This window comes from Carcharodon carcharias, chromosome 28 (genome assembly GCF_017639515.1).
Source record: "Carcharodon carcharias isolate sCarCar2 chromosome 28, sCarCar2.pri, whole genome shotgun sequence".
Lineage (NCBI taxonomy): Eukaryota > Metazoa > Chordata > Chondrichthyes > Lamniformes > Lamnidae > Carcharodon > Carcharodon carcharias.
In genome coordinates this window covers 19,664,333-19,692,319 of record NC_054494.1, presented here as the reverse complement: position 1 = coordinate 19,692,319, position 27,987 = coordinate 19,664,333, and the positions used below count along the sequence as shown (strand labels likewise).

General features: G+C 47.0%; 1 protein-coding gene across 5 annotated transcripts in view; it reads right to left on the bottom strand.

Moving 5' to 3' along the window:
- rassf4a (Ras association domain family member 4a) overlaps positions 1 to 27,987 on the bottom strand; it is a 244,154-nt gene that overhangs the window by 14,272 nt on the left and 201,895 nt on the right. The gene's annotated exons all lie outside the window — the stretch shown is intronic.

The window sequence follows — 27,987 nt, the reverse complement described above, 5'->3', positions numbered from 1 at the left end:
AGGTCCACAGATCACTGAAAGTGGCAACGCAGGTGGATAAGGTAGTCAGGAAGGCATATGGCATGCTTGCCTTCTTCGGCAGGGGTATTGAGTATAAAAGCTGGGAAGTCATGCTGCAGTTGTATAGAACCTTGGTTAGGCCACACTTGGAATATTGCGTGCAATTCTGGTCGCCACATTACCAGATGGATATGGAGGCGTTGGAGAGGGTGCAGAGGAGGTTTACCAGGATGCTACCTGGTCTGGAGGTTATTAGCTATGAGGAGAGTTTGGAGAAACTCGGATTGTTCTCACTAGATGGACGGAGTTTGAAGGGCGACTTGATAGAAGTTTACAAAATTATGAGTGGCATGGACAGAGTAGATAGTCAGAAGCTTTTTCCCAGGGTGGAAGAGTCAATTACTAGGGGACATAGATTTAAGGTGAGAGGAGAAAACTTTAGAGGTGATGTGCGGGGCAAGTTTTTTATGCAGAGGGTAGTGAGTGTCTGGAATTCGCTGCCCGAAGAGGTGGTGGAAGCAGGTACGATAGTGGGGTTTAAGAGGCAGCTTGACAAGTACATGAATAGGATGGGAATAGAGGAATATGGACCCCGGAAGTGCAAAATGTTTTAGTTTGACAGGCAATATGATCGGCGCAGGCTTGGAGGGCCGAAGGGCCAGTTCCTGTGCTGTACTTTTCTTTGTTCTAATGTTTTAAAACCTTCATGAAAACTCATCCCGCCCGTGGATGAGGTTTCATGAAAATGCGAAGGCCGCCTGGGCTCTTCACCTACCCCGCCAACCTTAAGGTTGGACGGGCAGCTCAGTTAATTATTTCGATTGGAATTTAAATGGCCTTAATAGGCCTTTGACAGTTCAGCAGGCGCGCAGCCGACTCCGGTGCGTACCCAACGAACTGAATATCTGAATGACGCGGGGTGACGTTGGGATGCACGCCCAACATCACCGCGCGGCATTTTACATGTCGGCGAGCGTGGCCCGAAGATTCTGCCCCAGGATTTGCCACAACGTTCTGTCCTGGATCTGTCACTGGTCAGTAATATTACTGCTCTCTTACTTTGGGCCAAGGAATTTCCCTGGCTTTTGACAGTTGGGGAAAAATGCAGGTTTATAAAGTGCTCATCATGTTTCAAAGTATTACACATTGAATTAAATTTGCAATGGAGTCACCTCTGCTGTGTTGGTGAGCATGACAAGGCCATTTCGCACAGAGCAATCAATCGCCAGTTAACCTATTCCAGTTGTGTTGTTTGAGGGATAAATGTTGATCTGACACTGAGAGAACTCCTCTGCTCTCCTCTGAATCGTACCACAGGATCTTTAACAACCATCCCAACTTGATTTGACTTTTCATCCAGATGGTGGTATTTCCAATTAATACAGTTTAAAGTCATCAAAGTTATCAGCTTTAATTAAGTGCTCAAGTCCTGGAGTGCGGATTGAACCCAGAATCTTCTGACTCAGAGGTGAGTGCGCTGCCAAGGGAACCAGTTCGACACATAACTCCACACTTGTTTCCCACGTAGGTAATGATGGGCGTGGGTGGAACTGGATCATTGGGACAAAGGTATTAAAGGAATCTAATAACCATATCCACTGTAACCTCCCCCACAAGTGATTAGTTTACCAAACAGAAACCGACTGTTACAGAACTTCAATTCTGTTATGTGGGGCAGCAGTCCAAGCATGTGTTTACACAGTAATTGGGGATTGGCAGAGGCTATTAATTGAAATGTCCTTTCTTCCTATGTCCCTCTCACCCACTGCTACTGAGTCAGATGTTCCCTCCTGTATTCGTAAACCAGAATACCGTGAAGTACCAACATGAAAGGAACAGCTATGTAATAATATTAATGCTGCCAGTCATGAAGAGCTGAAGTGGGAGAATCACTGAAAATTTACAGCACAGAAATAAGCCCATTGTGTCTGCACTGGCCAAAAACGGAGCCACCCAGCCTAATCCCACTTCCCAGCATTTGGTCTGTAGCCCTGTAGGTTACGGCACTGGAGGTGCATATCCAGATACCTTTGAAAGGACTTGAGGGTTTCTGCCTCTACTACCCTTTCAGGCAGTGAGTTCCAGACCCTCACAGCTCTCTGGATGAAAAGATATTTCTTCACCTCCCCTTTAATCTTTTTACCAATCACTTTAAATCTATTAATTCTAGCCACTGACCTCTCTGTTCAAGTGAATAGGCCCTTCCCATCCACTCTATCCAGGCCCCTCACAATTTTGTACGTCTCAATCAAATCTCCCCTCAGCCTCCTCTGTTCCAAGGAGAACAACCCCAGCCCATCCAATCTTTCCTCATAGCTACAACTTTCCAGTCCTGGCAACATCCTCATAAATCTTCTCTCTACCCTCTCTAAAGTGGTGTCTGACCACTGTAAACTGGGATGTTTTCACTGGCAAATAACTACAGTTACATAAGCTCATTTAAATCTGGTGTGAACTTAGATGCAATGCCTCTGCTTCAAATGTGGCAAAATTGTCTTTGAAAATTCTGCCAGGTCTGGGCTATGTAAAATATTTTTTTTACACGAATACTTCTTGAGTCTGTAGCATTTTGTGTCAACCACACATTACTCTCAATGAAAATCCTGATCAAACTGTAGCCTCTTTAAATGCTTATTGCCATATGCTTTTGAGGGAGGAATTGCAGCCACTATGTTTCCAATCTTGGTGGGCTGTGAGAAGCCAAAATTTTAAGAAGGAACTACAGGGCAGTGACCACAGGAACTCCTACAGCTACACAGTTCTGTGTGTTCCAGTCATGCTCATGCTATTAAGCGTGGTGTCTGCTCACACTTAGGAACAAAGGATCTTCAGCACACCCAGAAATAGATTGGGGAATCTCACAGCCTCTAGCTCCTGATAAACCCTGGAACCTCTTCATTCATGTACCTGGGAAACACACAGTTAAGAAAGAGTATTGGGACCACCAAAACATGTTGGTAAACACAACACATTTAAACGTATCTTACAAGATGTTACCATGCATTCTGCAGTATTTGAACACCTGTATCTTTCATAAACAACACAGAGACTTGGGGCTGGACCTTTGAAAACTGGTGGGCGGGATTCTGGGATTCCCATTGTCCCCCCCTCCACCCATTCCGGTGCCCTCAATTGTTGTGGCGGGGAGGAGGATGCAGGGAGCAAGCCTGCGCCCTTCATTCCCAAACTGGCCCACTCCATTGTGGGATAGGGATCTCCTAGCCTCCCACAATTTTTGTGGAGTTGGTCAGCTTCTCAAGGACTCATATGTACGCTTGGCTGAGAGCCCAGAGTTCCATAAAGGCTTTACTTTGTTGAAACATTTCAGAACAGAAAACATTGCTTTATTGATAGTTTTACAACCTTTTTTTTCCCCTTTGATCTATTTTGTCACTGGCTCAATGTTTATTTCCACAAGACAAAGAGGTGGCAAGGGCTTATAATGTTGTTGCAGCAGCAGTTTTTTGAACGGCTCATCTTTTTAAGCATTTCCACACAAGCCATTGTTACCTCAGGGTCCACTGGTTCTGTATAGCGTGTGTACTGAGTGAATGGGCATGGAAGTACTATCTGTTGGCCTAGAGGGTATGAGGGACCATTGAGGGGTGGTATGGTCATGGGTTGGCATGGAAGGTATGAGGGGCCATTAGGGGTTGATGGGTTGGCATGGATGGGGTATGGGGAGTGGGTGGAGGAGGGGATGAGGGAGTGTGAGGGTTGAGGACGAAAGAGCCTAACATATAACAAAGCAACTGAAAAGCAGTCCCTGAGAACCAAGACAGGCCTTTTAAACAGCCTGCCTTGCCACTCTGCAGCCCCCGTGACTGCTTCCAATCTGTGTGGGTGTGCATACAGAGAATGCAAACATGCTGTTCCCATTATATTCAATCCATTCATCTTAAAATCAGGGTTGAGAGGGTTGGGGTGGTTCATGTTCTGAATCCCTGAAATGTGCTTCTGCTGAATTAAGTTTTTGCACCAGGACAAAATGAATCTTGGATATGTTCAGCTCTGTTCCCTGTCACCAATTTCTTCCTAATCTTTAGATATAATTCAGAATGTTCAGAGCAAATCTGACCGAAAGTTAATGCCATGATTTCACTCTACAGGATTTGGACACAGGCTTGAGCAGCTTTCGTCTACTGACCTTGTACCTTAATTGGTATCAGTCCTTTAATCTGTACAGTAAGTCCTTGTGAATGGGTTTTACAAAGCTGTGTGTTGTCTGATTACAGCTTTACGTGTTTACTTTGTTTGTTTTGTGCAAACAAGTAACAAGGCACATGTCAGACAGTTCAAGTGATTGGTTGAAGCAATGTCCAACTGCAGAATTAATTAATTTCTATTGGCAGGGCTTTTTTTTGGAAAATAGCACAATTTTCACTCCGTGGGGTGGGTACAGGATAGAGTCAAGATAGTGCCCTCGATATCAGAAACATTAAAGACAAAAACTTATTCCTTCATTTTTGCTTTCATTTATGGGGTTACTTATTGACAGATAAACTTCTCAAATTCATAACAAAAATCTCAAATTACTTATATATTAGAAGAATTCAAACTCATGCATGACTCAATTAATTCAACATCCTTCCCATCAAACAGAATGCCAGGATGCATATTTCATCAGATATCACAAATTTTGTCCCTGCCCCTCTTCTCCACCCTCAGCTACCTTTTTAATCAAGTATATGTAAAGGAATCCTGTAACCTTAAATATATCCTTAAGTTGATTAACAAAATTGTTATCGAGGAAGGTTTAACAAATCTCCTTGTGGGGCCTCTTATAGAAATATAACTCTGCACCTACAATCTTTTAATATTCCAAATTGTGAATGTATTGTTGTTAAGTGTGTTTGGCAGAATCATAATTTTTTCATACAATTTAATATTTTAATCAGAACAAAGTCCTAGCCAATTTTACCAAAGCTACTACAGTGTTCATGTCTGAATAAATGTAGAAGGGTTTTACTGCGTAAAGATACGTTAAGAGAAGCAGGTCTTCATAAAACAAGATAAAATACTACAGGAATCAATGGGCTGCGACTGACTTTGATTAATCAACAGAATTCTCGATAGACTGTTGTTTTGCAATATAGAAATAACAATCCTAGAGCAGGAATAGAATCCTATAAATTATCTTAGGTACAAGTTCAAAGCACCCATTTTAATCCAATTACAAATGTTTGAGCATCAATGATGAAATCCATTAAATACAGAAATTTGCCGGAAGGAATTTTATCTTGATTAGATCTTTCTCTTCCTGTCTCCCTATAGAAGATGCGGAGTTCATATTTTAGAGCTGCTGGTCAATGGACAAGTAGCCATTATTCACATGTGAGCTTTGACAAGTGATGATTAATGCACCAGTGATTACAGGTGGCATTAGAGCAAAACATGGGCCAGAATCTGAAGAGTCGGCAGGGGACACATCCCCACCAACTCAGAGAGCCCCCCGTTGCCATTTTACCCTCTAATGAGCGTTCACCGGCAGCAAGTGGGTCTTCCACTCCTCACTCAGGAGGAAGTCTCACCTTGGAGAGCTGCCGGCCAATCAGATTGGCTGCAGTTCTCCAGTCCCTCCAGTGGCTGGAAGAGACACTGCAGGAAGTTTCCTGAGAACTGGAGAAAAAGATGCATCCAGGGGTCCTGGCGGGGAGGGTAGGGAAGACCTTGGGGGGGGGGGCGGCAATCGAGGTCTTGGGGATAGGTTGGGTGGGGTGTGTGGGATGGAGGTTTGCAGGTCACTGAGCCTTAAGGGGAGGGCATTCCCAGTCAGAAGGGGGCTTCTGATGGAGGCAGCCCCTCCCCGCCCCACAACTACCGCCCAGATTCTAACCCCCTTCGTTTCAGGCCTTCCCCCAGCGCTAGCTGCAATCTGCCAGCCAGCCTAAACGTTGAGGCTGGGTGGAAAATGGCCCTCAAGTGACCATTAAGTGGTCACTTAAGGGGCATTAACTGGGGCGAGAGTGGGCTTCCTGTCAATGCCCTGCCTGAAAACAGCCTGTAGTTGGGGCCGGCGGGGAGTGTGGATGGAATCCTGTCCATGAAATGTCCCGCTCCTGCTTCAGAACCCGCTTTGGGGGGGTGGGGGGTGGGGGGCATCAAATTCTGGCCACGGTACTACTTTCACACAACACCATTCAGCACAAGGCACTGATTGGAAGAAGGAAACTCTTTCTGATGTCCCTCTCCCTAAATCAGGTGTACTGAGGCCAGCTATAGACTTACTGCACCCTGCTGGGACTAGTTTAGCTCTGTATGTACCTTGGATCAAACCTGCAACCTTCCTAATCCATATGACTGAACTGCTCACTGCAGTAGTCCGGCCTTAGCTCCACTCTGCAATTTTGTAAGGGTTCGCTTCCTTTGCCTTCGACTCTCCCGAAATATCCACAGAGTAGTGGAGCTATTTACCCATAGCTGGGAGTTTGGCTCCCTGTGCGCCAGGGCGTGTCAACATGCCAGTGGGCTTGCACACTGTATGACTAGGGGGGGATCAAGCCTCCTCCAAGCTCCCCTGAAGCTTTAGCCTGGGACTGTGAGGGACCCAGTTTCCGTTTGTGTCACCTCAAGGAGGCACAGATGAGGACTTGCCAATGTCAGGCTGTGTACTGACAGGGAGAGAATCACACATTCAGCTCCCCTGACTGCTTCACACGACCGCTCGCCAGCGGCTTAGGTGGAAATAGAGCGGCAAACTAACACACAAAAGTGGGAGGCGTTCTAACTCTCTTTACCCGTGCACTCGATGCATCACATCAATCTGATAGACAACTGGGAGACAGTCACTGATGGCTGGGACCTCTGGAGGCTGACTGGAGGGGCTTTCGAAGAGCTGAGCGAAAACGAAAACCCAGCTGGCCGAGAAGTGGGCCTGGAGAAAACAGAGGCCAGCGAATCGTTCACCTTCTCAGCCCCACTGTCTTCCCCTGCAGCAAATGCGGCACAGACTGGCATGTCCGGGTGAGGTCCTGAACCACACCAGACGATGGTTAACACAGAGTTAACCACATGGCTCCAACCATCATCGTACAAGACAAGACTGCCGGTGGATTTACTGCATAAAAATCCAGAGTCATGGGGGAGCCCGTAGGGTATTTATTTGCCAAAGAAAGACAAAATCCACTCCAGGTTTTGTCAACTACACTTCCGTCTCGAATCTTCTGAGGTCAGAGCTGCAGTGAGCTTTATGGGCGGCTGCCAACGGATCTGACACCTTTGCCAGAATGTACATGAAGCAGCTCTGACTATTGTTTGTCTCTCTGAGAATGGATGCACAGTAATTGAGAGTTACATGATTATGTAGCACCAAATATTTTTATAAAAGCAACATTAAACGTAACAGAGTGTAACACAACTTATAATCTCTGATAAGGTAAGTTTTTCTTCAGAATGCATGTTTTGTCTGAATAATTGGAGCAGATTTACTTATATCTTGTGTTCTTTCATCCTTTCATCCTGTCTATCAGGATGGCTTATCAAGATAGGCTGATCTGTATTTTTTAGGGAATAACATATTTGCTGTATAATTCTGTGGTGGGGCAGGCAGTAATTAACTGGAAACACCTCAGTTTCTGGAGACGTTAGTTATTGATTGTTAGAAATGTTAAGACTATATAAGAAAATGCTAATTGATCTCTCGAAATCACTGATCAAAAAAAGGGTACACACTTGATGAAAACAAGGATTTAAGAGCTATGTAAATCTATGCAAGTATCAAATTTGTCCAAAAAGGACTGAGCTTTTCTTTTGACTTCTAAGCATTCACAGCTGAATGTACATGAGGCATTCCTACTAGTCATTTCAACATGAACTCTTCATACAATAAAATCAGAAGCCTGGCTTAGAGACTCCAATTATATGAAATCGACAGAGAGATTCTGACCTCAATGCTGGACCAGAGCCTGTGATTTAAAATGATTTGCAAAAGATGCAAATATGACGTGAAAAAAAATTTTTTTCCACACGAGTGGTTTGGGTCTGGAACGCACGGCCTGGAAGTGTGGTAGAGGCAGGTTTAATCGAGGCATACGAGAGGGCATTAGATGATTATTTGAATAGAAACAATGTGCGGGGTTATGGGGAAAAGACAGGGCAATGGCACTAGGTCATAATGCTCATCTGGAGAGCTGGTGCAGACATGATGGGCTGAATGGCCTCCTTCTGTGCCGTTAACATTCTGTGATTATGAGAGTCTGGCTGCATTTGTTGTGCTTGTTTCTTTGATATGGTGGTTCACCTTTACACCTCACTTATTGCCTGACGTCAAATTGGTCCTCAAAATCAAAGTCTTGTTGATATACAACAGCTGATATCAACGTGTCAAATCTGAACTGCGTTAAAGGAAAATCTGAAGTATTTCTGTGCTGCCAAAATAGATACATGGAGGAGACACTAGCTGACTATTGCTTTAATGTTGAACTTTTTGTCACATTTTATTTGTCATCAGGTTTTCATAATGGTTTCCCATTTCTGGCAGATTCGTAACTTCCTTATGTGTTAAGACATGACTTGTTTTGCTTCAGAATTTTAATTTAAAATGTGGATTATTAAATTAAAAACAAAAAAAAAAGAAATATTAACTTCAATCAAAATGCAAAGGCATGTGGAGCTTACCCAATGATTCATCTTCAGTAGTTTTTGTGGTTGATTTCACTTTGGGAAGAGAGTAACACACTGTGCTAATTTCCAGCCAGGATATAGGTGGCAGATCAAAGTGGTGGGGCTTCTAGCTTCAGTCATCTTGTGTTATTCCAGGATCCAAAGCCACCTGATTTCATAGCAGCCGTCAAGAACCCAAAAAGCCACCTGATTTCATAGCAGCCGTCAAGAACCCAAAAAGCCACCTGATTTCATAGCAGCGTCAAGAATCCAAAAAACCACCTGATTTCATAGCAGCGTCAAGAACCCAAAACCACCTGATTTCATAGCAGCATCAAGAACCCAAAAAACCACCTGATTTCATAGCAGCGTCAAGAACCCAAAGCCACCTGATTTCATAGCAGCATCAAGAACCCAAAAAACCACCTGATTTCATAGCAGCATCAAGAACCCAAAAAACCACCTGATTTCATAGCAGCATCAAGAACCCAAAAAACCACCTGATTTCATAGCAGCGTCAAGAACCCAAAGCCACCTGATTTCATAGCAGCGTCAAGAACCCAAAGCCACCTGATTTCATAGCAGCATCAAGAACCCAAAGCCACCTGATTTCATAGCAGCGTCAAGAACCCAAAGCCACCTGATTTCACAGCAGCGTCAAGAACCCAAAACCACCTGATTTCATAGCAGCGTCAAGAACCCAAAACCACCTGATTTCACAGCAGCGTCAAGAACCCAAAGCCACCTGATTTCATAGCAGCCGTCAAGAACCCAAAAAGCCACCTGATTTCATAGCAGCGTCAAGAATCCAAAAAACCACCTGATTTCATAGCAGCGTCAAGAACCCAAAACCACCTGATTTCATAGCAGCATCAAGAACCCAAAAAACCACCTGATTTCATAGCAGCGTCAAGAACCCAAAGCCACCCGATTTCATAGCAGCGTCAAGAACCCAAAGCCACCTGATTTCACAGCAGCGTCAAGAACCCAAAACCACCTGATTTCATAGCAGCGTCAAGAACCCAAAGCCACCTGATTTCATAGCAGTGTCAAGAACCCAAAGCCACCCGATTTCATAGCAGCGTCAAGAACCCAAAGCCACCTGATTTCACAGCAGCGTCAAGAACCCAAAACCACCTGATTTCATAGCAGCGTCAAGAACCCAAAACCACCTGATTTCACAGCAGCGTCAAGAACCCAAAACCACCTGATTGCATAGCAGCCATCAAGAACCCAAAAAACCACCTGATTTCATAGCAGCGTCAAGAACCCAAAGCCACCTGATTTCATAGCAGCGTCAAGAACCCAAAGCCACCTGATTTCATAGCAGTGTCAAGAACCCAAAGCCACCTGATTTCATAGCAGCATCAAGAACCCAAAAAACCACCTGATTTCATAGCAGCATCAAGAACCCAAAAAACCACCTGATTTCATAGCAGCATCAAGAACCCAAAAAACCACCTGATTTCATAGCAGCGTCAAGAACCCAAAGCCACCTGATTTCATAGCAGCGTCAAGAACCCAAAGCCACCTGATTTCATAGCAGCGTCAAGAACCCAAAGCCACCCGATTTCATAGCAGCGTCAAGAACCCAAAGCCACCTGATTTCACAGCAGCGTCAAGAACCCAAAACCACCTGATTTCATAGCAGCGTCAAGAACCCAAAGCCACCTGATTTCATAGCAGCGTCAAGAACCCAAAGCCACCCGATTTCATAGCAGCGTCAAGAACCCAAAGCCACCTGATTTCACAGCAGCGTCAAGAACCCAAAACCACCTGATTTCATAGCAGCGTCAAGAACCCAAAACCACCTGATTTCACAGCAGCGTCAAGAACCCAAAACCACCTGATTGCATAGCAGCCATCAAGAACCCAAAAAACCACCTGATTTCATAGCAGCGTCAAGAACCCAAAGCCACCTGATTTCATAGCAGCGTCAAGAACCCAAAGCCACCTGATTTCATAGCAGTGTCAAGAACCCAAAGCCACCTGATTTCATAGCAGCATCAAGAACCCAAAGTATGATAATCTCACAAAGGAATTTAATCAGAATTTTTTTTTTAAAAAAGCGGAAATTAGACAGATGAGCGGAGCAATACTCAAACCACGTTCCTCTGGATTAAAAATGTTGCTCATACTTCAAACCTCTTGTCACAAAGTGTTACAAACTTTTGAATTAAGTGACGCAACTTTGAAATGCTAATGGTTCACTTCAAAATGTGTTCTGCGGTTAAGATGCAATTCCCGACCCTTTAGTTGAAAAACAAAGAGGCAGCCTTGAACCCACTGACCACAGAGGCTCACTTTCAAAATTCCTCACATGGCCAGCCCTGGTCTCAGGCTGGGAGAGGTTCAAACGGAAAGCACAATTTTATTCCCCGCAAAATGAGTTTGTGAAAAGTGTTATATAATTGCAAATGTTTCTTCTTTCTTAAGTCATGCAGTGACAAAGCAGAAAGTCACCCAACATCTCAACCATAGGACAGTGACTGATGCGTGCAGGAGCCAGAAAATGAAAGGAGGAAGTGGGGAAATATAGGCAAGGCTAAAAGATACAATACTGATTGTGTTCTATGCAAACAAATGAGAACTCAGCTAATGTCAGCTGCTTAGCATGTTTGCCTCCTAACTATATTGACCATGCTTACCTACAGTAATCTATCAGGTGTAGTAGCCAAATAAAATCATCACTAATTATCTATTCTGATAGGTTTTCAGGAGGAAACAAGTGCAAAGCGTTCGCCTTGAACTATCCTTCTCAATAAAGCACTCATCTGATACATTCCTAACTGCAATTCAGGTATGTAAAATGTATACAAACAGAATAATTTGAAAAAATGCGAAGGAATTGTTCAAATAACAGGAAAGTCCTCCCCGCAATTAACTTTATTACACAGATGACTAGAGTTCTCCAACATGTTATGAGCTAGATTTTCTGTCAGTATCTAATCACTTGGTGCTTGGACAGAACAAAATAGAAGTTAGATGTTGCCACCCAATTTTCTGATAGTTCATTTACAAGGCTACAGTGTGCAATCACATGGGCATATAAGATGCACATAAGCAATGAAAGTGGAAAATTGTAGGGAAGAACAACATGACAAAGATCAGGTCAATTAAAGGAGAGTGTCACAACAGGGAACAAAAGTTCTGTAAGCCTTTGGAAAATCTCAAACGTATCTCGACCTTCTGTCATACTTTGCTACGACTGAAGGGGCAGGTGAATAAGAGAGATGGAAAGGAAACTGAAGGTGCAGTCATCAATTGGAAGTAAAGCCAATCATCTCATTGGAAGTTATGAAATAGTGTGAAAAGTTACAAATAACAAAACATTGCAAGAGAAGAAAATCAGGGATCAGGAGTGATTATCAGGGCTTTTAATAAAATTGTAAGGAAGAGTAGGCCATTTGGCCCTTTGAGTTGCTCTGCCATTCAACAAGATCTTGGGTGATCTTCCATCTCAACTGCATCTCCCCACAGCATCCCTATATCCCTTAATCCCCTCAATGTCCAAAAATCTACCGACTATCGTCTTGAATATATTCAACCACTGAGCATCCACAGCTCTTTGTAATAGAGGTTTCTAAAGATTCACAATCCTTTGAGTGAATCTTGTCTCAGTTCTCAATGATCAACCCCTTGTTCTGAGACTGTGACCGCTAGTTCTAGATTCCCCAGCCAGGGGAAACATTTTCTCAGTATCCACGTTGCCAAGCTCCTTAAGAATTTTATACAATTAGTTTCAATTAAATCTGCTCTCATCCTTCTAAACCACAGCGAATCTACTCAATCTTTCCTCAGAGGATAATCCCCCCTTATCCCAGGAACCAGTCTAATGAATCTTCCTCGCACTCCCTCCAGGGCAAGTATGTGCTTACTTAGTTAAGGAGACCAAGTGTGGCTTCCCCTATACCTTCTTTAGTTGGGAGTGGGAGAAGGATTGCTGACTCTAGTTTGAAATACTGCTCAAGATTTGATCATGTTATGTCCTGACCACAATGACACCCAATCACGGGAAACCTGATCATATGACATCTCCAAATGTTACTGAATTTACCTCATGAAAGGTTGGGTTCCGTTGAGTTGGTTGAGTATTTTTGCTCATGGTTTCGTGCCAGCACCTGTTGGGCAAGAAGTTCCAAGAACCAGGCCATTCATGAGTAGATACAGCGGGGAAACTGAGAAATTACAGCACAGGAGACTGCCTTCGGTTCACATTCCTCAGTTTCCCTCTTTTCCCTGAACCCCCATTCTCCACTCCCCATCTCTTCCTCTAGAACTGCGCCCCCTACCACCCCACCAAATTTTTAAAAATTCTTTCACGGTACATGGGCATCGCTGGTTAGTCTAACATTTTTTTACTCATCCCTAGTTGCCCTTGAGAAGGTGGTGGTGAGCTGCCTTCTTAAGCTGCTGCAGTCCATGTGGTGTAGGTACACCCACAATGCTGTTAGGGAGGGGGTTTTAGGATTTTGACCCAGCAACAGTGAAGGAATGGCAAAATAGTTCCAGCTCAGGATGGGGTCTGGCTTGGAGGGGAATTTGCAGGTGGTGGTATTCCGGTGCATCTGTTGTCCTTGTCCTTCCAGGTGGTAGAGGTCGCGGCTCTGGAAGGTGTAGTCGAAGGAGAATTGGAGAGATTTGGTGACATTTCTAGTCATCCTCTTTTCCTCCACTCTCAAGCATTACCTCCCAGCTTCCAGACCCTCTAGGCACCCCCAACCCCTCGGATTCCTGATCCCCTAAATCCCCCCCCTTACTAATTGCCCACGAGCTCGTCGAGGGTGTGTGTAGCATTGGTCAGGTCACTGAGCCAGAGGCCGCTCTGAGCAGCTGCCTGTGACATCACTAAGCTGAGGGGAGGGTAAGCTGCATCAGGGAATTGATGTTGAAGATCATCTTGTAAAATAATCTCCATAAAAATGTGAATCCAATGATTACCTGAGCTTCCAAAGGCAGCACCATGGAGGTCCATGTGCAATTTCAGGAGATTCCCATTCATTTCTGGAGAGAGTTGGAAACGCCAGTTGGATGGAGCACTCATGGCTCCACATAAAAGAACATTACTTACCTTCTTGATTAGCCAGCATTTAGTTGGGCTGGTTTCCAACAATTCAGCTCAACAATGCTGGCTGTGTTGGGGAAAATCAGTCTTGGAGTGGAGATCTCAAGCAGGTGTTCAGCTCTTAATTTCCATTTGCAAAGGGACCAATTCTGACTTTAGGCATGGGTGAAGGATGCCTTGTTTGCACTTAACCAATGTAGATCGCTTGTGCACTTCTGGACAGAAGTATGTATGTGCTTCATGCCCACCATGGGTCAAAATCCTGGAGCTCCCTTCCTAACAGCACTGTGGGTGTACCTATGGACTGCAGTGGTTCAAGAAGGCAGCTCACCACCACCTTCTCAAGGGCATTTAGGGTTGGGCAATAAATGCTGGCATAGCCAGCAATACCCACGTCCTATAAATGAATTAGAAAAAGAAATTCCGGGGCTCAATGCCCTATGCTGCCCAATTTATAGGCCAGCATCTCTGACAGTGCAGCACCGCCCCAGTACTGCACTGGAACGTGAGCTTAGGTTGACAACTTGTCTCTGGAGTGGGTCTTTAAGCTGTAGACATTCTCACTCAGAGACAAGACCAACTAAGTCGCGTTGATCCATGTTAGCTTAAAATGATGTGAAGTAAGTGGCGTTTAAAAAAGAGAGTTGGTGGGGGAGAGGGAAAAAAACACATACGAAATGACAGAAATGAAGTTAATGAATTGGATGAACTGCAAACTGCTTAATGGAAACGCACTTACAGCTTTTCCTGTTTTTATTTAACATTGTGTTAGCTATAAAAGCCAAAGAATAGCAGGAATTATATAAAATCATTTGACCATTTCATATTTTTCCAACAACATTAGGATCTGCACATCCTTGGCGTGGCTGCAATGCCTGTATATTTCAAGTGCTGAACAGCACAGCTTGCTGCTTCATTTGGCCTTCGGTATCTAAAAATAGAAGAGAACTGTGCTCTTGGGGAAAACTCAAAGCTGCTGTTTATTTCATTGCCCAAGAGCACATGCTGGGAGTCAGGTGGATACTACCCTGCAATTCTTATTTGCAGATAGGCTTCCAAGGCTGATGCAGGACTAATTTACATGCTGTATATCCTGTCAGCTGCGCTTCCATGATCATTCAACTTGGCAAATTGAGAGCTGAGGGAGGTAAGGGCGAAATATACTGAGATTTCATGACAGGTCAGACAGTGTTTGAAAGGGAAGGGTAGGTTAAAATACTGGAGAGAGGACTTAACGGAAGATCAGGATTTTATTGGGAGGTTACAACAGAAATATAAATGCATCTTTATATCTCAGATGTTGATTGATTCCCTATTTTGATTTCTGTTTTGATTTCAGATTTCCATCTTTTTACTTCTAGTATTTATTTCATTACCGGGGGTGCACAAGTAGAACAAGATCTTGCCAGATAGAATTGATTTAATTCAAGCAGTCATTACTTGAGGGTGGGGGGGGGCTCTGAAATAGAAATGACATTTAAATTGGTGCGGTTTAAAGGAAATGAGGTTTTAGTAGCCTTGTGTAAAAACTTGGGGCAGAATTTTTTGTCCCAACGTCATCGCACACTCTCGCGATCTATCAGTCGGCGGGCATGGGTGAGAGATGGCAGCACGCCCGCTGACAATTAAGAGGCCTATCAAGGCCCTTAAGTAATTAAGTAACATTTTTTGCTGCCCACTCGGCCACTCGGTTGGTGGGTGGGTGAATAGGCCAGGCGGCTTTCACTTTCTTACCAAAACCTCATCCACGGGCGGGATGAGGTTTCCAACGGTAACTAAAAAAAAATTAAATATTTTTAACGTCCTTTTTTTTTACATGTGACTGAGTCACATGTGGTGACGTGTTTAGATAGCAGGTAGAAAGTTTATTTTTCATTTTAAAATCCTCCAGCTCCCTGGAGCAGTTCAGTGCCTTCAGGGAGCTGTCAGTGCGTGTTCCCTCGTGCATGCTCACACTTCAGCGCTCACACTCCTCCCGCACCCCCCCCCCCTACCCCGGCAGCGCCGAGGCTCCGACTGCGCCAGCCGGTGTGAAATTGAGGTCGGAGCCCGATCGCGGACGGCGGTCAGCGGTCAGTCTCACGGCCGTTCCCAGGCCCGCCTGCCCGATGAGGGGAAAATCCTGCCCCTGGTCAAAACTGAAGTGTGGCTGTAGGTTATGGTGATGCCTGAAATCTAAGAGTTCGACTCATTTGTTTCTGGTGTCCAATTCTGTGCTAGGATATGAGGATGAAACAGCTAATTTCAGTGGATCACTTGCCCACGATCTTTGAAACCCACGATGAGGCGTACCACGACAATGCGTACACTAAAGATGCAGGTCCGGGCAGCGGCTGCAATCCTTCCCAAACCCAAGATGACTACCTGAAATCCATCTGCCAGCTGGCACAGCCCACGTTCCTGTTCGACACTTCTTCAAAGGCTCAAAGCTCAAGTCACGCAGACAACTCACTCAGGTCTCCAAAACAGATGGCCGGTCACGTGCGTCAGGCTGAGTGTCCTTCACCTGTATCCCTACTGAGAAGGAACAAAGAAGGCAATTGCCTGTCTGAGCTGGCAGATGCTTTCTCCCTCAATGCTATTGCGATCGCAGTGAACAGCCAGAATTGCAGTCAGACACTCGGAAACAACCCCGATCCATTCTCGTGGCTCTTTGGGCAATCAAATAAAGAAAACCAAAGAAGCAGCCAGCAATTTCCACGACAGCATTCTCTGGCTACCTACCCCAACGAGGGCAACTGTTCCAGAAAGTCCCACTGGCTCTCTCTTGATCACATGGTCACGGCAGAAAACAAACCTCATGAAAAGCAACCATCACCACTGCGTGGCAAGGCATCATCAATGGGACACCCTGCTATTATGAAAGGAAAGCTTGCATCTTCAGAACTGTTTTCATACCATCAATCTGGTAATAAGTAGTGCAGCACTCCAAAGTGTGTTAGAGGTCCAAGCAATTTCCTGACAGAGAAAGGACAGGGTTCTTAAAAACTTAGTTATGAAGCAGAGAGAAGTAGAAAATTGTCATTTTCCATTGCGCATTCAAAGGTCACCGATTCCATAAAAAAAAAATGACAACTTTATCCCCCTCAGAGTGATTCTGCACCGTGTTAGGACTACTGCCCTCTCACCTCCTTGATAGGAATTTAAATCCAGCCCAGACTGAGTGCTGGAAGTTTGCATAACTGTACGGACTCTACTTGAGATGAGTTGAATTGACTTGCGTCCAGTTCTCAGTGGAATGTGGGTGAAAGAATTGGGCATCTCACCCATTTTTCTATCTAACTTTACCTTTGTTGCTTCACTCTCCCCCGTGTCGACTGCCTCATTGTCCAGGTCTCCTTGAGCCCTATTCAAAGGTGAGCCTAGAAGCATATCCTTATATGGATAAGCTATCCACCCCACCTCCCCCTGCCCTACCCTTCGTCAACGGGGAATCCTGACTGCGCAAACATGGGGGAGTCAGTTCAAATGGCATCCTTCCTGAAGCAGTGGAGACCCATGTAACATTTTACCAAAGATCCAAACATTATGAGATTTTGCAAATCCACCTGTGGGCTAACCTCGTGAGTTGGTGTAATTTTAACCTAACTTCCAGGATGGGAAACCTACGGCATTGGCTGGAAGGTCAGTTTTACACCCGCCCAAAATTATATGAATGGACAGCACCACCAGGCAGGGTAAAACCAGTCTCGCTCCCAACCTCATTATTTTTCCTGGGTGCACAGAGTAAAAAATGACCCGCACCTTCCCTGCATTGACTCAGCTGGAGCAGACAGCTTTAAGTAACAGCAGACTCTGTTTTACTACTCTTGGCTCGGTGAACGGGGGGGGGGGGGGGGGGGGGGGCTGCGCTCGCCGACGCGTGGTGATGTTGGGCGTGCATCCTGACATCACCACGTGTCGTTCCGACTTTCGGTTCGGCGGGCACACACCGGAGTCGGCTGCGCGCTCGCTGAACTGTCAAAGGCCTGTTAAGGCCATTTATAAAACTAATTAAACCACTTAACATAGGTTGGCGATGGGTGGGATGAGGTTTAATGAATGATTTATATGTGAAATAAAGATTTTCATTAAAATTCGTTGACGTGTCCCAGCTCGTGTGGCACGTTTACATGAGGGGGGCATGTCCTAAATTTTCTTTTTCTTTATTGAAAATTTGGAAACTCAAACTGATCTCCCCGAGGCAGCTCTGTGTCTTAGGGAGATTTATGTGCTCTTCCGCGTGCTTGCGCATGAAAGAGCAGAGGCTCCGACTCTGCCTCCTCCCCGCTAGGGTGCGCTCAGCGCTTCCGGGTGCAGCACGTCACGCTGGGTGGGCCTTAATTGGCCCACCCACCTAAAATGGCGGGCGCACAGCTGATCGTGGGTAGCGCCTGCCCGTGCCCAAACCCCCCCCCGCCTCCCCCCCCCCCCACCCTTGACAGGGAGAAAATTCTCCCTTTGATGTTTTGCTGATCATCTATTCAGCCTGCTTTGTTGACACAGTTGCAAGATGCAATCCCATTGTGAATGCCGGCTAAGCTCCAAGACCAACTAATGGATTCGGCTTTGTAAAGGATTTTATTTTGCGGTCAAGGGAACTTTTAGGTTAGTTTCAGTGACGTTTTATGAGCTTGTAATAACTCTTATCTTTCTTTAAAGCACTTTTTTCAATGTCTGCTTGGTTATTTGGATATGATTAAGCGATGTACATTAAGAGGATTAAATTTTTCTCAACGGGCGTATGAATAGCTGTGTTTGACATTTTTATAAGCTTGTAAGAGGGGCAATTTTTTCAAAGGGATTCGAATGCATATTTACTTATTTTGATGGTTTTATGAGCATTTCAAAGACTTGCCAGTGTTATTATCCAGTGAATACTGACACATATTGCTTCAGAGGCTCAGCACATGTTAGGACATTAAATCAATATGAAAATCAAGGGACCCCTACATGCATTAATACTGGATTCTCCATACTGTAGGATGCATAAGAGCACTTTCTCCACTGCACAGAGTAACCCTGATGCATCTGAACACATTCACAATGCTGGTCAATTTAATGGACACTTACTTTATACAGACAAAGCCCTATCATTAATCACTGCAATAAAATGTACTTACATTATCATGCACCATCTAAATATGATGCAAGGTTGGTAACACTTTTTAAACTTACCTGTTAAAAGCTTCCCAACTCCAGACTAGGCATGCTCCAGCCCCGCCACAGTCATTCACAATTCCTCTGAGCAGTCATGAACCGTGTCTCCTGCAAAAGACTCCATCGAAAATGCAGGAGTATGAAATGACCAGGCCTGCAATGGAGCAGGACCAGGGTGGGATTGCGGAGGGCGGGCTTGCAAACCACATCCTTATCCCAGGGCCATAAAAATCCTACAAGACAGGAACGGTGGTGGGAATGCTGGAGTCAGTTCCCGCGCGCCATTTTTTAAATCCCCCGCACCTCCATTCTGACACGGATGATGACAGGAAAATCCAGGCCCAAATCACTGTTTCTGAAGCCCACGATCACATGTACTTTGCTAACTAACCTCACAGCATGTGCTACCACCTTCAAAGGTGAATGCATGTGCCTTCATGTCGACTTTGAATCGGGCTCGAGTGGGAAAGTAGTGTTCTGGAAACCATTGGATATCTAACCTCCAAAATCAGTTAATGCTGGTTAAGCAAATCCAATGTCATGTGTAAAATTTACACCTTTTAAAAGAACTAAAAACTTCTACTATTTCTCCGAACTTTTGGTGTACTACTTTTTTTTTAGCAACGTACAAGTGATACATATTATCTGGCCACATGATGGCGCTCAACCTCCATTTCCTCCCCACCACCAAAGTACTTTTGTAATGAGGAAAAGGTTTGAGCGTTCTGTATTCGTCGCGCAAATGAATGACCCACAAAGTCAAGAAAAAATGGAAAACATGGAAAGCCCCTTCTGTGTTTTTCCTTTCACATATTAGAGAAGAACGCTGCATCGGAATAACAGCACGGACACAGACACAGACCATTTAGCCCAGCTGATCCAAGCTGGTGTTTAGGCCTTTCATGAGCTGCTTTCCTCCCCCTCTTCAGTTAAACCCAATCAGCATTATCTTGTCTTCCTTTCCCTGCCATGAATGTATCAACACAGCCAGTTATGTACATGAAGGGAAAACATTTGTTGGGCTTTGGGAAAGAGCAGGGGAGTGGGTTAGTTGGAGAGTTCTTTCCAAGAGCCAACACAGGGATGATGGGCTGTAGGTCTTTGGCACTGTGATTCCGTGTTACCAGAGAATACATTTTGCATTTACAGTATTATGTGTCCCAGCTGTGTGATTATGAAGTATGAACGGCTAATTAGAAAAGCCAAAAAAAAAACACCCCACTTCATAATCCTCCTTGAGTTCGAAAGTTCATCTTCATGACCAAATGATTTACACAACCACAAATGGTTAACCTCTTGTTCCTCATCCAAGGTCACTGCCATTATTTTGGGAGGTCATCCCTTGATTGCAAACACATTCCGAGATCTTGCAAAATGTTGTGCTGAATAAGGAATAGCCCTGCAGAGCTTGAATGGCTGAGTTCAAGTGCTTCACTTGGGGTGACGCACACAGATCAGCCCAGGAGTTCCTGTACAATGTGATGATTTCAGTCAGTCACATCATCGTTGCTTGATTATTGGTTATTATTTTCTCCTGTCGTGCAAGATTTTGTTGTACAGTTGGAGTTTGCATGTTCCTTTTCAAAAAAAACGTAGCATTAAAAATTCAGTCACAACGGATAGTGCAGTTTTAACCCTGGGACTGGGCTTAATCAGGGCCCAATTGCTCTCTCACACAACTCAATAAACGTTCAGAGATTCATACAACAATTCCTATTGGACTGGAGCCTGCACCACAACAATTCCTATTGGACTGGAGCCTGCACCACAAAAGTTTGCTACTTTCAACTGAGATGACCTTATAAGGGAGTGGGGGACAGTGTGGAAAATGAAAATCTCACTCTGCTGCTCCAAAAGGTGATCTTCTGAATTTAGGGGCATTTTGTGAAGAGGGAGCTGTAACCTGAATCCAACACGTGGAATAGTCCAACTGAGAATGTTGGATGGTGACATCAGATGCCCTGTCTTGTGCCCGAGTTACTCAGGATGCAACAAAGGTGAGCGTATTCAATCTCCCACCCATCCATAGAAGAAACCATAGAAAAGCTACAGCACAGAAGGAGGCCATTCAGCCCATCTTGTCCATGCCAGCCCAAGGACACCCAGGTGCACCTTCTAATCCCACCTTCCTGCACCTGGCCCATAGCCCTGCAGCTTAGAGCACTTTAGGTGCAGATCCAGGTACTTTTTAAAAGAGTTTAAAGTTTCTGCCTCTTCCACTAACTTGGGCAGCGACTTCCAGACACCCACTACCCTCTGCGTAAAAAAGTTCTTCCTCATGTCCCCCCTACAACTTCTGCCACTTATCTTGAATCTATGTCCCTGGTTCTAGAATTCTCCACCAAGGGAAACAATTTTATCCTGTCCACTCTATCTATTCCCCTCATAATTTTAGACACCTCAATCAAGTCACCTCTCAGCCTTCTTTGTTCTAAGGAAAATAGCCCCAACCTATCCAATCTCTCCTCGTAGCTACACTTTTCTAACCCTGGCCACATTCTTGTAAACCTCCTCTGCACTCTCTCCAGAGCTATTACGTCCTTCCTGTAACGTGGTGACCTGAACTGCACACAATACTCCAGTTGTAGCCTCACCAGTGTTTTATACAATTCCAACATTATATCCTTACTTTTATATTCTATACCTCTGCCAATGAAGGAGAGCATTCCATATGCCTTCTTTACAACCTTGTCTACTTGAACTGCTACCTTCAGAGACCTGTGTACTTGTACGCCAAGATCTCTCACTTCATCTACCCCTTTTGGTATATTCCCATTTATTGTGTAATCCCTGTAACTGTTTGACCTCCCTAAATGTATAACCTCACACTTCTCTGTGTTAAAATCCATCTGCCACTTTACCGCTCACTCCACCAACCCATCTATATCGTTTTGGAGATTATGGCTATCCTCTACACTATCCACTACTCAGCTAATCTTTGTGTCATCTGCAAATTTCCCAATCATGCCCTCCATGTTCACGTCCAAATCGTTAATATATAACACAAACAACAAGGGTCCCAACACTGAGCCCTGTGGAACACCACTTGAGACAACTTTCCATTCGCAAGGGCATCCATCGACCCTTTGTTTCCTGTTACAAAGCCAACCTTTTATCCAGTTTGCCACATTACCCTGAATCCCATGGGCTTTTACTTTCCTGACCAATCTGCCATGTGGGACCTTGTCAAATGCTTTGCTAAAATCCATGTACACAACATCCAATGCAAGACCTTCATCAACCCTTCTTGTCACTTCCTCAAAGAATTCAATCAAATTTGTGAGGCAAGACCTTCCTTTAACAAATCCATGCTGACATCCCTGACTAGTCCATGCCTTTCCACATGACAGTTAATCCTATCTCTCAGGATTGATTCTACTAATTTGCTCACCACCGATGTAAGACTAACTGGCCTATAATTGTTTGGCATTTCCTTTAATCCCTTTTTAAACAATGGAACTATGTTTGCATTTCTCCAGTCCTCTGGTACCTCCCTTGTATCTAGTGAAGATTGGAAAATCATCCTCAGAGCATCTGCTATCTCCTCTCTGACTTCCTTCAGCAGCCTCGGAAACAACCCATCTGGCCCTGGTGACTTATCCACTTTCAAAGAATTCAGCCCTTCGATTACTTCCTATCTTTTTATGACTATCCTGTCCAATATCTCGCAGTGTTCCTCCTGGACCACCATATCTACATCCTCCCTTTCCATTGTAAACATGGAGACAAAATATAATTCAAAACCCTTCCCACAGCCTCTGCATCTACATACAAGTTTCCATCTTCATCTCTGATAGGTCTCACTTTTTATTTAACTAACCTTTTAGCATTAATGTATTGGTAAAACATCTTTGGGTTATCTTTAACTTTACCTTACTCTTTTTTCATGCCCTCTCTTTGATTTCCTTATTTCCTTTTTTACTTCCTCCCTGCCCTTCCTATATTGGTCTATGCTGTCTGCAATGCTTAGTTCTTTGTGCCTATCGTACGCTTTCTTTTTCGGTTTGACCTTCCGCTGTATTCCTCTAGACAACCAGGGAGGTCTAGATTTTTGAAGATGACAGGAAAAATTGTGGGGAGGTGGTATAGTGGTATTGTCACTGGACTAATATTCCAGAGTCCCAGGGAAACGCTCTGGGGAACAGGATTCGAATCCCACCACGGCAGATGGTGAAATCTGAACTCCATAAAAATCTGGAATTAAAAGTCTAATGATGGCCACGAAACCATTGCCGATTATTGTAAAAATCCGTCTGGTTCACTAATGTCCCGTTAGGAAAGGAAATCTGCCGTCCTTACCTGGTCTGGCCTACATGTGACTCCAGACCCACAGCAATGTGGCTGACTCTTAAATGCCCTCTGAACAAGGGCAATTAGCGATGGGCAATAAATGCTGGCCTAGCCAGCGATGCCCACATCCCATGAACTAAAAAAAAATGATAAACTGTTAATAAAGCAGACATGATTACAATTCTAGACAACACACTTGAGGCAGGGGGTTAATCGTTTCAACTGGCAGGAGGGTCGGTAACAAAATTTCTTTATATGTCAGGTTGTCATGATGTGGAACACATGGGCCTGACAGGGTGGTGGATAATTTTCAAAAGAGAATTGGATAAATACTTGAAAGAAAGAGAGGGGTGGGGGGGAGGAAGCGAGGGGTTGGGGGGGGGAAGCGAGGGGTGGGGAAGAGGCGAAGGGTGGGGGGCTAGGGAGAGAGGGGTGGGGGGGAGGAAAGCGAGGAGTGTGGGGAGGAAGGAAGGGGTGCGAGGGGAGGAAGTGAGGGGTGGTGGGAGGAAGCGAGGGGTGGGGGGTGAGGAAGTGCTCACTGGAATCGCCACCCCCCCCCACCCACCACCCATCCGGCTGGATCGTCTGCCCACGGTGGGAGATCGCGCCGGCGCAGAACACGTCTCAACAACCGTGGTGTCAGAAGTCGGGACTTACCCGCCAGGGCCTTGCTCACATTGCGGATATCCGAGGGGCAGAAGATGCTGGAGCCCGACGGCAGTGCGCCACACTGGAGGAACGTCCATGGCAGGTGGGGTGGACTCTCATGGTCACAGCTCCGCTGTGAAGCGGCGAGCGGAAGTTGAACAGTCACCGTTGACGTTCACGACAATTGACAGTGGAGGGGGGTGGGAGAGGAAGAGGTGTCTGGGGGGTGGGGAGGGCAGTGAAGATGGTGGGGGGGGTGGGGAATGAAGGTGTCAGCATGGGGTGAGGTAGGGAGGGGGGGGTGCAAATGAAGGTGTCGGGGGAGGTTGGGGCAGGAGGGAGAATTGGGGAGGGAGGGGGTAATGGGGGAGAAGATGGCAATTGGGGAGCAGGTGTAAAGGGGGTGGAAGGTGCAAGAGGAGGAGTGCAAAGAGGGGATGGTGTATGGGGGGGAAGGAAGGGGCGTGGAAAGGGGTTGAGGATAGAGGAAGGGGGTGCGGATAGGGGAAGGGGGTGTGGAAGGGGGTGCGGATAGGGGAAGGGGGTGCGGAAGGGGGTGCGGATAGGGGAAGGGGGTGCGGAGGGGGGAAGGGGGTGTGGAAGGGGGTGCGGATAGGGGAAGGGGGTGCGGATGGGGGAAGGGGATGTGGAAGGAGGAAGGGGGTGTGGAAGGGGGTGCGGATAGGGGAAGGGGGTGCGGAGGGAGGAAGGGGGTGTGGAAGGGGGTGCGGATAGGGGAAGGGGGGTGCGGATGGGGGAAGGGAGTGTGGAAGGCGGAAGTGGGTGCGGAGGGGGGAAGGGATTGTGGAGAGGGAATGGGGGTGTGGATGGGGGAAGGGGGTTTGGAGGGGGAAGGGGGTGTGGATGGGAGAAGGGGGTGTGGAAGGGGGAAGGGGATGCGGAGGGGGGAAGGGGGTGCGGAGGGGGGGAAGGGATTGTGGAGGGGGGAAGGGATTGTGGATGGGGGAAGGGGGTGCAGATGGGGGAAGGGGGTGCGGATGGGGGAAGGGGGTGTGGAGGGGGAAAGGGGGTGTGGATGTGGGAAGGTGGTGAAGATGGGGGAAGGGGGTGCGGATGGGGGAAGGGGGTGTGGAGGGGGGAAGGGGGTGCGGATGGGGGAAGGGGGTGTGGAGGGGGGAAGGGGGTGAAGATGGGGGAAGGGGGTGCGGATGGGGGAAGGGGGTGTGGAGGGGGGAAGGGGGTGCGGATGGGGGAAGGGGGTGTGGAGGGGGGAAGGGGGTGCGGATGGGGGAAGGGGGTGCGGATGGGGGAAGGGGGTGCGGATGGGGGAAGGGGGTGCGGATGGGGGAAGGGGGTGCGGATGGGGGAAGGGGTTGTGGAGGGGGAATGGGGGTGTGGAGGGGGGAAGGGGGTGTGGAGGGGGGAAGGGGGTGCGGATGGGGGAATGGGGGTGTGGAGGGGGAAGGGGGTGCGGAGGGGGGAAGGGGGTGCGGAGGGGGGAAGGGGGTGTGGAGGGGGGAAGGGGGTGCGGAGGGGGGAAGGGGGTGCGGAGGGGGGAAGGGGGTGCGGAGGGGGGAAGGGGGTGCGGATGGGGGAAGGGGTTGTGGAGGGGGAATGGGGGTGTGGAGGGGGAAGGGGGTGTGGAGGGGGGAAGGGGGTGCGGATGGGGGAAGGTGTTGTGGAGGGGGAATGGGGGTGTGGAGGGGGGAAGGTGTTGTGGAGGGGGAATGGGGGTGTGGAGGGGGGAAGGGGGTGTGGAGGGGGGAAGCGGGTGCGGATGGGGGAAGGGTGTGTGGAGGGGGGAAGGGGGTGTGGAGGGGGGAAGGGGGTGCGGAGGGGGGAAGGGGGTGCGGAGGGGGGAAGGGGGTGCGGAGGGGGGAAGGGGGTGCGGAGGGGGGAAGGGGGTGTGGAGGGGGGAAGGGGGTGCGGAGGGGGGAAGGGGGTGCGGAGGGGGGAAGGGGGTGCGGAGGGGGGAAGGGGGTGCGGAGGGGGGAAGGGGGTGTGGAGGGGGGAAGGGGGTGTGGAGGGGGGAAGGGGGTGCGGAGGGGGGAAGGGGGTGCGGATGGGGGAAGGGGGTGTGGAGGGGGGAAGGGGGTGTGGAGGGGGGAAGGGGGTGTGGAGGGGGGAAGGGGGTGTGGAGGAGGGAAGGGGGTGCAGATGGGGGAAGGGGGTGTGGAGGTGAAGGGTGGGCGGGCATGTGCGGGTGAGCATGCACGGGAGGGGTTGGATGGGTCCATGTCTGCCTCCTGGGGAGCGAGCTGAGGGTGGGTGTGGTATGAAGGGTGAGAATGACATATGAACATACTAACAAGGAGGATTAGGGCATTCAGCCCCTCGATCCTGCTCTGCCATTTAACAAGATCCTGGCTGGTCAGATAATATTGTGAAATCTGCATCCCACCTACTGCCGATAACCTATCACCCCCTTGTTTACCAAGAGTCTATCTCGCTTTGCCTTAAAAATATTCAAAGTCTCTGCTTCCACTGCCTTTTCTGGAAGAGAATTCCAAAGACTCACGATCCTCTGAGTGAAAAAATTCCTCCTCAATCCTGTTTTAAACGGGCCACCCCTTATTTTTAAACTGAGGCCCCCAGTTCCAGCTTCCCCCGCAAGAGGAAACAGCCTTTCCACATCCACCCTGTCAAAACCCTCAGGATTTTATATATTTCAATCAAGTCCCTGTGATCCAAAGTAGAGATAATTAGTGCATGGCAGCAGAGTCAGAAGCAGGAGAGAGAGCACTCACAGTTACATTGAGAGAGGAATGATGTGGTGCAGGATCCTCACGAGGGTGTTCACCACCGACCTGTCACCATAGTCAGGGTCCACGTTCACACCAGTCAGTGTGATGGCACTCTCCTCAAAGTGAGTGAGGAGCCTAACGTGGGCCACTTCAACCCCGGTCTGGGACCTCTCTCTCCTATTGTGAGCCAGCTTCTCCTGCCTGAAAACAGATGGAGAGAGTGTGAGCAGGACACATGGCACTGTGTAGAGTGTTTGTGTGGTGAGCGAAGCCATGGACAGGATCAGGACTCGAGCTCCAGAGGGTATGAGCCTGACGGAGATGTGAGGGTGTGTGTGAGAGTTAGTGGTGTTGTCCCTTGAGGTCTGAGATCCCTGTGGATGTGAGATGGGTTTGTGGGTGTGTGAGTTGAGAGTGAGAGCAGAACAGATGAGACCATTCATCCTGTCGTGGTACTGGGCGGCTGTCCACTTTTGCAGGACGTTGGTGCTGACCACCACTGCCAACGCCTCCCAAGCCTGGCTAGTAACACCGCTGCCCATTCTGCAGCCAGAGCGGGGAGAGAGGACATCGCGGCATCCAAGATGTGTTCCAGTGACACATTGCTAAACCCGGGGGCTGCAATCTCCTTACCTTTTCTGGCCTTCTTCCCTGCGGTAGTCATGGCCTGGAATCACTGAGATGTGTGTGCACGGCTAGACGTTAAATGTGGCACCCGGAGTGATGAAGCAGCGAGGTGATGGTGGGCGGGCGAAGCCAATAAGCCAGTTTTAAACATACAAACACATGAATTAAAAGCAGCAGTAGGCCATTCAGCCCTCCAGCCTGCTCTTCCATTCAATAAGATCATGGCTGATCTGATTGTGGCCTCAACTCCACATTCCTTCCTCTCCCCCCCACCCCATACTCTTTGACTCCCCTGTCAATCAATAACCTTTCTAATCCCAGCCTTTAATAATATTCAATAATCCTGCCTCCACCGCTCTCTGGAGAAGAGACTTCCACAGACTCACGAACCCCTAAGAGAAACCTGATGAGTGTGTTTTCCAGAAGTTTTAAACTTATTTAAAAGATTCACACATGGAACTATCAAATCTTGTCAGAAGCCCAAGTAAATTCTATTCACTGGATAACAGTCTTTGCTTCTTTTCTTCGATACTATTGCTGTTGTTAGAAAAAAGGTTCATTATAAGCTATTTAAAACGTGCTGAGTCTGTCATGGTGCATTATTCTTCACTGTTGCTTGTAAATGCAACACATCAAAAGGTCTTTTAACATTCTCACAGTTACAGATCTTTGTGGAACATGAAGTTGCATCACTAGTTGGGGGAGGGGGTGTGTGGTGGTGGTGGTGGTTGTTGGGTGGGGGGGGGTTGCTGCTTACATCTTTTATTTTTTGAATTTGAATTGATGAAAATCCAGAGACGAAGAGGGCTGGGCAGTACAATACTGCCACCTCTGAGGTCTCAATATAATGGAGTGAACGTTCCTTCTCACTGGTGGCTCTAAAGGTTAAGTGGATGCATGTTTACATCACAA